The sequence below is a fragment of the Rattus norvegicus genome, chromosome 1 (assembly GCF_021556685.1).
Source record: "Rattus norvegicus strain SHRSP/BbbUtx chromosome 1, alternate assembly SHRSP_T2T, whole genome shotgun sequence".
Classification (NCBI taxonomy): domain Eukaryota; kingdom Metazoa; phylum Chordata; class Mammalia; order Rodentia; family Muridae; genus Rattus; species Rattus norvegicus.
Genome location: NC_141534.1, coordinates 220,076,604 through 220,086,202, shown reverse-complemented (window position 1 = coordinate 220,086,202; position 9,599 = coordinate 220,076,604).

The following is a 9,599-nucleotide window of genomic DNA, read 5'->3' as shown; positions in this document are numbered from 1 at the left end:
GTGGCACTATTTGAAAGAATTAGGAGGTGTGGCCTTGCTGGAGGTACTGTGTCACGAGGGGTAGGCTTTGAGGTTTTGAAAGTCCAAGCCATGTCTTTTCTGCTGCCTGAAGATCCAGCATCCAGCTGAGGTAGAACTCTCAGCTACTTCTCTAGCATCATGTCTGCCTGTGTGACACCATGCTTCCTACCACAACAACACACTAAACCTCTGCGACTGTAAGTAAGCCCATTAAATTCTTTTATAAGAGTTGCATCGGGGCTACAGAGATGGCTCAGTGGTTAAGAACACTGACAGCTCTTCCAGAGGTCCTGAGTTCAATTCCCAGCAACCTCATGGTGGCTCACAACCATCTGTAATGGAATCTGATGCCCTCTTCTGGTGTATCTGAAGACAGCGACAGTGTACTCATATATGTTAAATAAATAAATCTTAAAAAAAAAGAAGAGTTGCCTTGCCTTGGTCAGTGCCTATTCACAACAACAGAACACTGATTAAGACATATATTTCTGGGTTCTTTTTGATGTTTTTGAGATTTAATTTTATTCTATGTGCATGAGTGTTTGGCCTGCATGTATGTCTGTGCACCACGTGTGTGCAGTGCTCACAGAAACCAGAAGGAATACACCACAATCTCCATTATGGTCCCAAAGCCACTTGAGTTTCTTGTCTCCCTTCTACTTGACAATCTATATCTGTTGATGTAACCTCTTCGCCTTTTGTTAAAGACAAATCTTTCTATGTAGTACAAACTGGCCTTGAGCTCAAGATCCTCCTGCCTCAGCCTCATGAGTGTTGTGATGACAGGCATGCACTACCACACCAGCTTTATTTAGAGCCTTCTGATAGCCAATACGACAACAATCAGAACCAGTTTACAAAGAGAAAAAAATGCTACAATGCTACTTCAGTCATTTATTTCAAATCCTTGACACTGCATATTTTATAGACACTTGTGATATAGGGAAGGGTCCAAAAAATAAATTTGTCTCTGCCTGTTTCCTGACACGTAGTTCCTAAAAGCCTTAGAATATTCAAAGTGGTGTCGTTTTGGATGCCACCGAGTTGTGGGTATCTGGGGACTCCTAAGTTGCTTTGAGGGGCTGGCTGCTTGAGGAACTTCAGTGATTAGAGGGTTAGAGCTATAAGCTCTACCCAGACCTCTGAGGAGGAAAGGAGGATGAAGCCAGTCACCGACCACCAATAATTAGTCAGTCATTCACACGTGATGGAACCCCCTCAAAAGCCGTAAAGGATAAGTTAGAGAGCAACTGAAGTGAAAGGCACCAGCCTCACCCCACCACGGACTGAGTTGTGTTGTATTTTGTTTTGTTTTATGACAGAGTCTCTGTAGCCCAAGCCAGCTTGAAACTCACTGTGTTAGTTCAGACTGGCTTCAAAATCATGGTAATTTTCCTGCCTCAGCTTTCTGGGTGCTGGGTGAGTCAACACACCCAGCTTCTGAGCTGTGCCCTTTATTCTAAGCCAGCAACATAAGGAGTCAGCTATTGCCTGAGTTCTATAAAGGCAAGCACACTGTGACCAGGGCAACTCTTATAAAGGACAACATTTAATTGGGGTTGGCTTACAGATCCGGAGGTTCAGTCCATTATCATCAAGGCAGGAAGAATGGCAGCATCCAGGCAGACATGATGCTGGAGAAGGAATTGAGAGTTCTATATCTTGATCCAAAGGTAGAGACTTTCTTCAGGCAGCTAAGAGAATGTTCTCAAAGACCATCCCCACAGTGACACACTTCCTCCAACAAGACCACACCTCCTAGTAGTGCCACTCCCTGGGCCAAGCATATTCAAACCACCACAATAGCACAGCATGTGCCTTGTATACAAAGGGAGTTGTGTGTTCAATCCCAGGGGGGTTCGTGTGCAGGATGCCACCAAAGACAGAGACTGCAGCAGCAGCAGCAGCAGCAGCAGCAGCAGCAGCAGCAGCAGCAGCAGCAGCAACAAACAGGTTGTATCAGAACTCTCTGAGCAGGTACCAGCTGGACAACTCAGAAAAATAAGATTACAGGGACTGGGACACTTATGAGTGAGATAAGGGCTAAACGGAGCCTTTAAGTGACAAGCCACCAGGCCAGCAGGATGGCTCAACAGGTCAACCTGCAGCCAGACATGAAGACCTGAGTTAGAGTAGATCTCCAGGACCTATGTTGTGGAAAGAGAAAACTAACTCCCATAAGCTGTACTTGCCCCCTTGACCCACATACATACAGACATATATACAGTCAGACAGACAGGCAGACAGATAGAAGAGATAGATAATGTTTTGTTTTTTTGGCAGTTCTGTAACTTTATTTGACATTCAGCAGTTAGTTCTCATCCACATTGACCGTCTGTAGATTTTCAAATGTGGTAACAGGCACGTAAGTTTCCAGTGTGTAGAGCTTGTTTGGTGAATCCTCATCCTTGTTACACTTTCTGAACAATCGTACTCAGATGTGATACAGAACATTCCTTATCCCCTTGCTTCAGACCGTTTTATTGAGCCTGGTGTGGATGCGCACATCTGGAGTCCCCATCTCCTTCATGGCCAATTTCCGAGTTTCTTTGAGTGCCCGAGGAGCACGCTTCTTGAAGCCCACTCCATGGATGCGCTTGTGAATGTTGTCTGTGTATTCTTGGGTCACCACCTTGTTGATGGCAGAACGGCCTTTCTTCTCACCACCCTTCTTTTTGGGAGCCATTCTGCCGGGCCCAAGTCGGAAAGGGATAGATAATGTTTAACGTTGTTAAGAAACAACCTGAATACTGTGGTCTAAAGAGACAACAGTAGAGATTCCGGTCTGGAGACGTACCTGAGAGCAGTGCTTGTTGAGCATGCCCAAAGTCCTGGGGTTGATCCTAGCACTGCATAAATTAGGTTTAGCGAGCCGTCGCCTGTAATCCAGTCACTTTGGAGCAAGATCAGAAATTCAAGGTCAACCTCTGTTATATAGTTGGAAGCTAGCCTGGGATACAAGCAGCCCTTTCTTTATAAAAAGAAAAATAGAAGAAAAAAGTATTTATCTAGTTCTATTTTTAGTAGAATGGAGTTGCTTCTAATATGCCAGTGCTCTGGCCAGGAAACAGATAAGACACACAAATAATGCTTTCTCAACAGTCTCAGAGAGAGGCGAGACAATGGCTTGCTGGTAAAGTTGTGCTCAGCATGTACAAGCCCTGGATCATCCCGAAAAGGGACAACATAGTCATAACACACACTTGCACCCTTCCCTTTGATTGTCAGATTATTTAAACAATAGCGTCCCAAATACTAAACTTCCCTAGGAACCCTAGGCTGGGGGAGGAGAAAGTCTGTAGTGCTAGTGTCAGCCTGAAAGATTTGCCTCCCTCATGAAGGTTTTGGACAGTCTAATTTGAAGGACAGAACCTGGAAAATGGCCTTTCGACAAGGGAATCACTGGACCTGTTATCTTCACTCCTCTTGCCAATGTAGCCACCCTGAATAAATCTCCTTTTCATTATTTTATTTATTTATTTATTTATTTATTTATTTATTTATTTATTTATTTTATGTGAGTACACTGTAGCTGTCTTCAGACACACCAGAAGAGGGCATCAGATCCCATTACAGATGGTTGTGAGCCACCATGTGGTTGCTGGGAATTGAACTCATGACCTCTGGAAGAGCAGACAGTGCTCTTAACCGCTGAGCCATCTCTCCAGCCCCCTCCTTTTCATTATTAACTGTCTCTTTAGTTGGGGTATTAAGGATGGATGCCCCAGTGTACCTTGTTGGGATCTCCAGAGCCCAGGCTGTGATCCTAACAACTGCAGTAACATATATGCGTGCAGTCTATGTGCATGTATGTTTCCAGCCAATGCTGAAGTCAGGAGTACCACAGCTTACCCTCGCACAGTGGAACTAACCACAGAAAAGTCATCCCATAATTACAGGAGCTTTTTCATGAGGCTTACTTGCAAGAAGCTAGGAATGAATCTAAGAATGTACCTGGACACCAAACAAAACAGTTGTACTGAGTGACCTCAGGACGCTGGAGAGACAAAACTGGGGACTTGACGAGCTCTGAAACATAACATAATTTGCCTTGAAATATTTCCAAATTCTAAGACTAGAGAAAGGCCAGAGGCTAAAAATATGGAAGCCCCAGTCTCTGAAAAGCAGAGCAGGGTTCAGACTGATGGCACTGATAATTAGAATCCAACACCCATAAGTCAGAGGCGGGTGAAGGCTCAGGTGTCCTTACTGGGACCAAGAGGAAGCATGTAGTGAGGTGGGTTAAAGCCGCAGTGGGCTAGGCAGTAACTCGGGGCTGGTACAGTGCTTGCTAAGCACAAGCATTCATGAGGCCCTTGGCTCAGTGTTTGGAACCATGGCTTAGATGATGTTACAGTCATCTTGTCTAATAGGAGTGGAATACAAAATAAAATCTAGAGACACTAAGGTTTTTGTTTTTGTTTTTTGTTTTTTTTTTGTATCTAATACAACTGTGAGTTTTTATGTATCTAATGAAGTTTTGGAGGCTATGGAGATGGCTCAATGGGTTAAGAGTCCTTTGGGCAGATGGAAACCAGCTTCTGAAAGACCCCCAGACTTGGGGAGACTCTCGCTCCAGTCACGGGTTGAGGTACTCCCAGGAAACACGAGAAGCCGGTCTTGATGTAATCAGCAAGAGGCAGTTTTATTTACGAGATCTCGGGCTGACACGTATCTCACACAGGAGATTGAGTCCAGCCCCGAGCCTCTCTAGGCAGGAGCTTATATAGGGAAAACCAGGGGTTTCGTGTGGATACACGTAATTGGCTAATACAAAGGGTGCACAGTGACTTTTGGCACGGAGTTACATCAACAAAGCATACGTGTAATCTAGCATCTCAGCAATGTGGGCAGGGCAACTCATCTCACTGCAGCAGGGGGATGACCCATCCTCAGGGAGTGAAGGAAGGGGAGGGGGTGGCTCCAGATGGCCAGTGTCCTTGGGAGCTGATAGGGGGCCGGTGAGCCCTGTCTCAAATTCTCTCAGGCATGTCTGGACTTTGTTCATGACTAACTTTTAGAAATTTTAACCCTTCACTTCACATCCTTCTGAGAAAAGCTGGCCTTTATCTAACCACCCGAAACCCTCCTAGAGTCCAGTTTGAGCTTATTTTTGAATATTTGAACAGCTTGAGATCTAATGATTGCCTTTAGCTCCAGCATTCAAGAGGCGAAGGCAGACAGGTCTCTCTTAGTTCAAAACAAACCTGGTCTACAGAGTGAGTTCCAGGATATCCAGGGCTACCTAGTAAAACCCTGTCTTAAAACCAAAGCAAACCTAACAGGAAAAAAAAATGGTGGAGGGTATGGAGATCTGAGTTGGGGCTGTAGCTCCCCGGCAGAGCACTTGCCTGGCATGGGTTCTATTCCCAGCAAAGTAAAACTTAAGACTAGGGGACCTAGTTTATGGTTTATGCGGTTAGTCAAAGAAACTAGTTGTCTAGTAAAGGAAACATTACTTTTTGGAGAAAAATAACAGTGGCCAGAGGACTTAGCATTTAAACCTACTCCCATACAGGGTGACTGGAAGCAGAGGCTAAAATGAATGAGGAAAATAAAGCTTCCATGAAAGCAGGCTCTCAGCAAGTGGAAAGGTGGTACCCTCTAGAGAGAGTAATGGATGATTCTTTTCCTTCTTCCTTCTCTCTCTCTCTCTCTTACTTTTTAAACTGTATATTCTATGGATGATTCTTGATGTCCTGGAAATACAAGTTAGTTACAATGGATGAACAATCATATTTCTTTCTCTCTTAGGGCACAGGGTCTTCCTGCCCTGCCCTATGGTGGCCTAATACCATTAAGCCCACAGTGACCTTGAGCCTTGAGCCTTCTACTTCCACCTCCCAAGTGCTGGACTTACAGGCATTAGACAACACATCTGGTTTTAGGCAGTGTTGGGAACCGAACTTGGGGCTTCCTGTATGTTTAACAAGCACTCTACCACTCTATTAAGCTACATTCACAGCCCTTCTCTTCCCCCTCTTCCTCCCCCTCTTCCTCCTTGTTTTTTTAAAGACAGGGTATCTCTATATATCTCTGGTTGTGCTGGGACTCCATATGTAGACCAGTCTGACCTTGAACTCACGGAGATCTCTACCTTCATTTACTTTTTAATACTCTTCTTTGCAATATCTCTCAGAAAAGGCAGCATGCTTGTTTAGATGTTTTTGCATTCTGGGACTTTCAAATCATGCTTTATTTTCAATTATTTTGAGACAAGGTCTCATGTAGCTCCGACTGGGCTCAAACTCACTCTGTAGGTAAAGGTGACCTTGAACTCTCCATTTTATGCATATGAGTGTTTTGCCTGCATGTGTGTATGCGATCATATTCATTCCTGGTGCCAAAGGTGATCAACAGAGAGCATTGGATCCCATGGGATTGGAGTCGAAGATAGTTGTAAGCCATCATGTGGGTGCTGGGAATCAAACCCAGGTCATCTACAAAATCATCAAGTGCTTTAATCATTGAGCCAGTTCTCTAGCACACATTTGTGCGTTTGTATGTCTGCATTGGGGAGGGGGGAGGTGCATACACATCATGGAGCTCATATGAAGGTCAGAGAACAACTTGGGAGTAGTCAGCTCTCTCCACCCTTTACATAGGTTCCAGGGATGGAATTCATCAGATTGATAGCAAATACCTTTACCTTTTGAGCAATCTCACCAGCCCCTCTTTGGTTGTTTTTTGAGAGTCTAGTGCAGTTCAGGCTAGCCCTAAACTCCAGCTATTCTTATCTTAGCATCCTGAGCTGTGAGATTCCAAGTAGGAGCTACCCTTGGTTAAAGGGGTGTTATGTAGTTGAGTTTCCTTTTTATTCTTTTTCCTTTTTAAAATACATTTTATTTATTGTGTGTGTGTGTATCTCTCTCTCTCTCTCTCTCTCTCTCTCTCTCTCTCTCTCTCTCAGTGTGTGTGTGTGTGTGTGTGTGTGTGTGTGTGTGTGTGTGTGTGAGATGCATGCCACATGAAAAGCAAACAACAACTTGAGAAATTGGTTTTCTTTAATCATGTGGGTCCCAGGGGTGAACTCAGGTGATCAGACTTGGTGAAGAGTCTTTATCCACAGGATCATCATGTGGCCCCTGAATTAACTTTCAATCCTCCTGTCTGCCTTCTGAATGCTGAGTTTACACACAAGCCCACCATGCCAATATTCTCCACCAGATGAGGGTGTGGGTGCAGAGGTCTTTCTCTTCTCATCTCCCCATAGCTTTTTCTTTCTATCCTAGCTCAGATTAAACAGTTAGAGGAGATGTAGTGATAACAAATTATCCAAGCCAAAGAACAAATAGGAGAAAAAGGACAGCCTGGTTTCAGGAACTAATCAGGTAACATCAAGACTGTCTAACATAGGGCTGGAGAGATGGCTCAGCGGTTAAGAGCACTGTCTGCTCTTCCAGAGGTCCTGAGTTCAATTCCCAGCAACCACATGGTGGCTCACAACCATCTGTAATGGGATCTGGTGCCCTCTTCTGGCCTGCAGTCACATATGCATACAGAATGCTGTACATAAAATAAATAAATAAATCTTAAAAAACAAACAAACAAACAAAAAAACTCCGAGGGGGGGGGAGAAGACTAACATAAATGTAATTAGAACATAGGAGGCAAAGAGAAAGAAAGGAACAGACAGGAATCTTAAAATAAGTAACGGTCAAGGGTGCCCCAGATTTGGTAAAAGATAAGTATATTTGAGATACCTAAAAAGTCCACCACAACAATTAAGTTTATATGTAGTCAGGCACTGTAGCACACACCTCTAACCTCGTCACTCAGGGGGGGGAGAAGGTAAGTGGATCTCTGTGAGTTCATGGCCTGCCTGGTGTACATATTTTTTAGACCAGTTAGGCATACACAGTGAGGAAAAAAAAGACCATATCTTGTATGGAGAGCTTTTGGTGCTGTTCATAGAAATTTTGGCAAATACTTGTCACTGGGCTCAAGGAAGTAGGCTCAGATAAGAATATTCGTGTTTGAGCAAGGGTCAAGGTAAACATGGCCAAGGAATGTGAGACTTCCTTTTTGTCTTGATAATCCTGTTAAGCTCCCAGACCCAGTGACTCCCACGTGATCTCTTTGATCTTTACCTAGCTTGAGCTCTTTGTCTTTGATCTGAGGACTGACTGTATTCTTTGAATGTACCTTGATTGATCTAAAAGCAGGCTGAGAAAAAAAATAAAGCTACTTCAGCCTCAGCACTGGCTGGAGTCATGTTATAGTTTTGTTTAAATCGTCTTTTTTCTTTTCAGTCCTCACTCCGTCCCTCGAGCTGGCTTGGTCAATCTAGGTGTATCGCAGTCATGCTACAAGTACAATAAGAGCAAATGTGTGCTTTATGCTTGGTTTTGGTGCAGGCATCTGACCCAGGGCCTTGCATATGCTGAACACAGTTCTACCCTTTTTACCATAATCCAACCCTGAGAGCAAAAGCCACACAGCACACACAGATGACTTGTGTTGTTGTTTAAATATTGGCCAGCGCCCACCCCGGATAAAACTCACCAAACCAACACGGTTCCACATGGAGTGATTTAATGAGAGAATGAGACAAGGGGAAGGGCGAGAGAAAGAAGAGAAAAGAGGAGAAAGAAGAGAAAAAGAGCGAGGGCAGAAGCTATCTGCCTTTTATTTGGAATATGACATAACTACTCCCAGGTGGGGTTAATTGAGCCAAAAGGTTTACTGGGAATGTATGGCCGTTGCCAGGGCAACAGTGACCAAATGGTGCCATTGTTGGAGGTAAAGGCAATTCTTGATACCAACCACTTGCAACCAGTTCTTCTTGGGAGTCCACTGGCCAGAAGCGAGCTCACAGCAGAGTTGCTATACTGAAGCAGATAGAATAGTCAGACCCCCATGTTCATCAAGAACAGGCCTAAAGCATGAAGCTGAGATTCATTTTCATATACAAGAAATTAGAATTAACTGCATTGGGAGAGAAAACAGGAGGACACTTTTTCATCTTAAAGGGTCTTGGCTTTCACCTTTGTGACAAAAGACAAATCAACCAGATAGTGCACAGCAAGAACACCTGGCCATGGTTTTTTTAGGGCACAAGAGCCTTTGGGTTGGAGACCCAAACTCCCTGATATGATACCAATTATTCCTCTTAAGTGCAACGAAGTAGGGACAGAATGTAGAAACGTGGTGGATTAGATGTAGCAAGTCTGAGTAACAGAAACAGCCTGGGGCAGAAACACAGCAAGACCTCATTCTGAGCGTGTCCACTGCTGCGTTCCTTCTCCCAGCTGTGGAGCAAGGCCTCTGGAGCAAGGGTCCTAACGTCATGACCAGCTGTACAAGGAAAGGCTAGGGGTAGTGAGGAGATTGTTTTTCTGCTTTGTGGCTGACTTTGGGGAAAAGAAGTTCTGCTTTCTGTAATCTATCTCGGGGAAGAACTCTAGTTTCTGTGGCCTGCCTTGGGGAGCACCATGAAGGGTGAGAGAGAGAAGAGCAACATTTTGCTTTCCAGGCCTTCATTTTTTCATTTTGCAGTCTCATTTTCTGATAGCGTTAGTGGCTCTGCCCAGAAGGTTTTGTTTGACCAGACAGGAAATGAGAACTGATAAAATCAG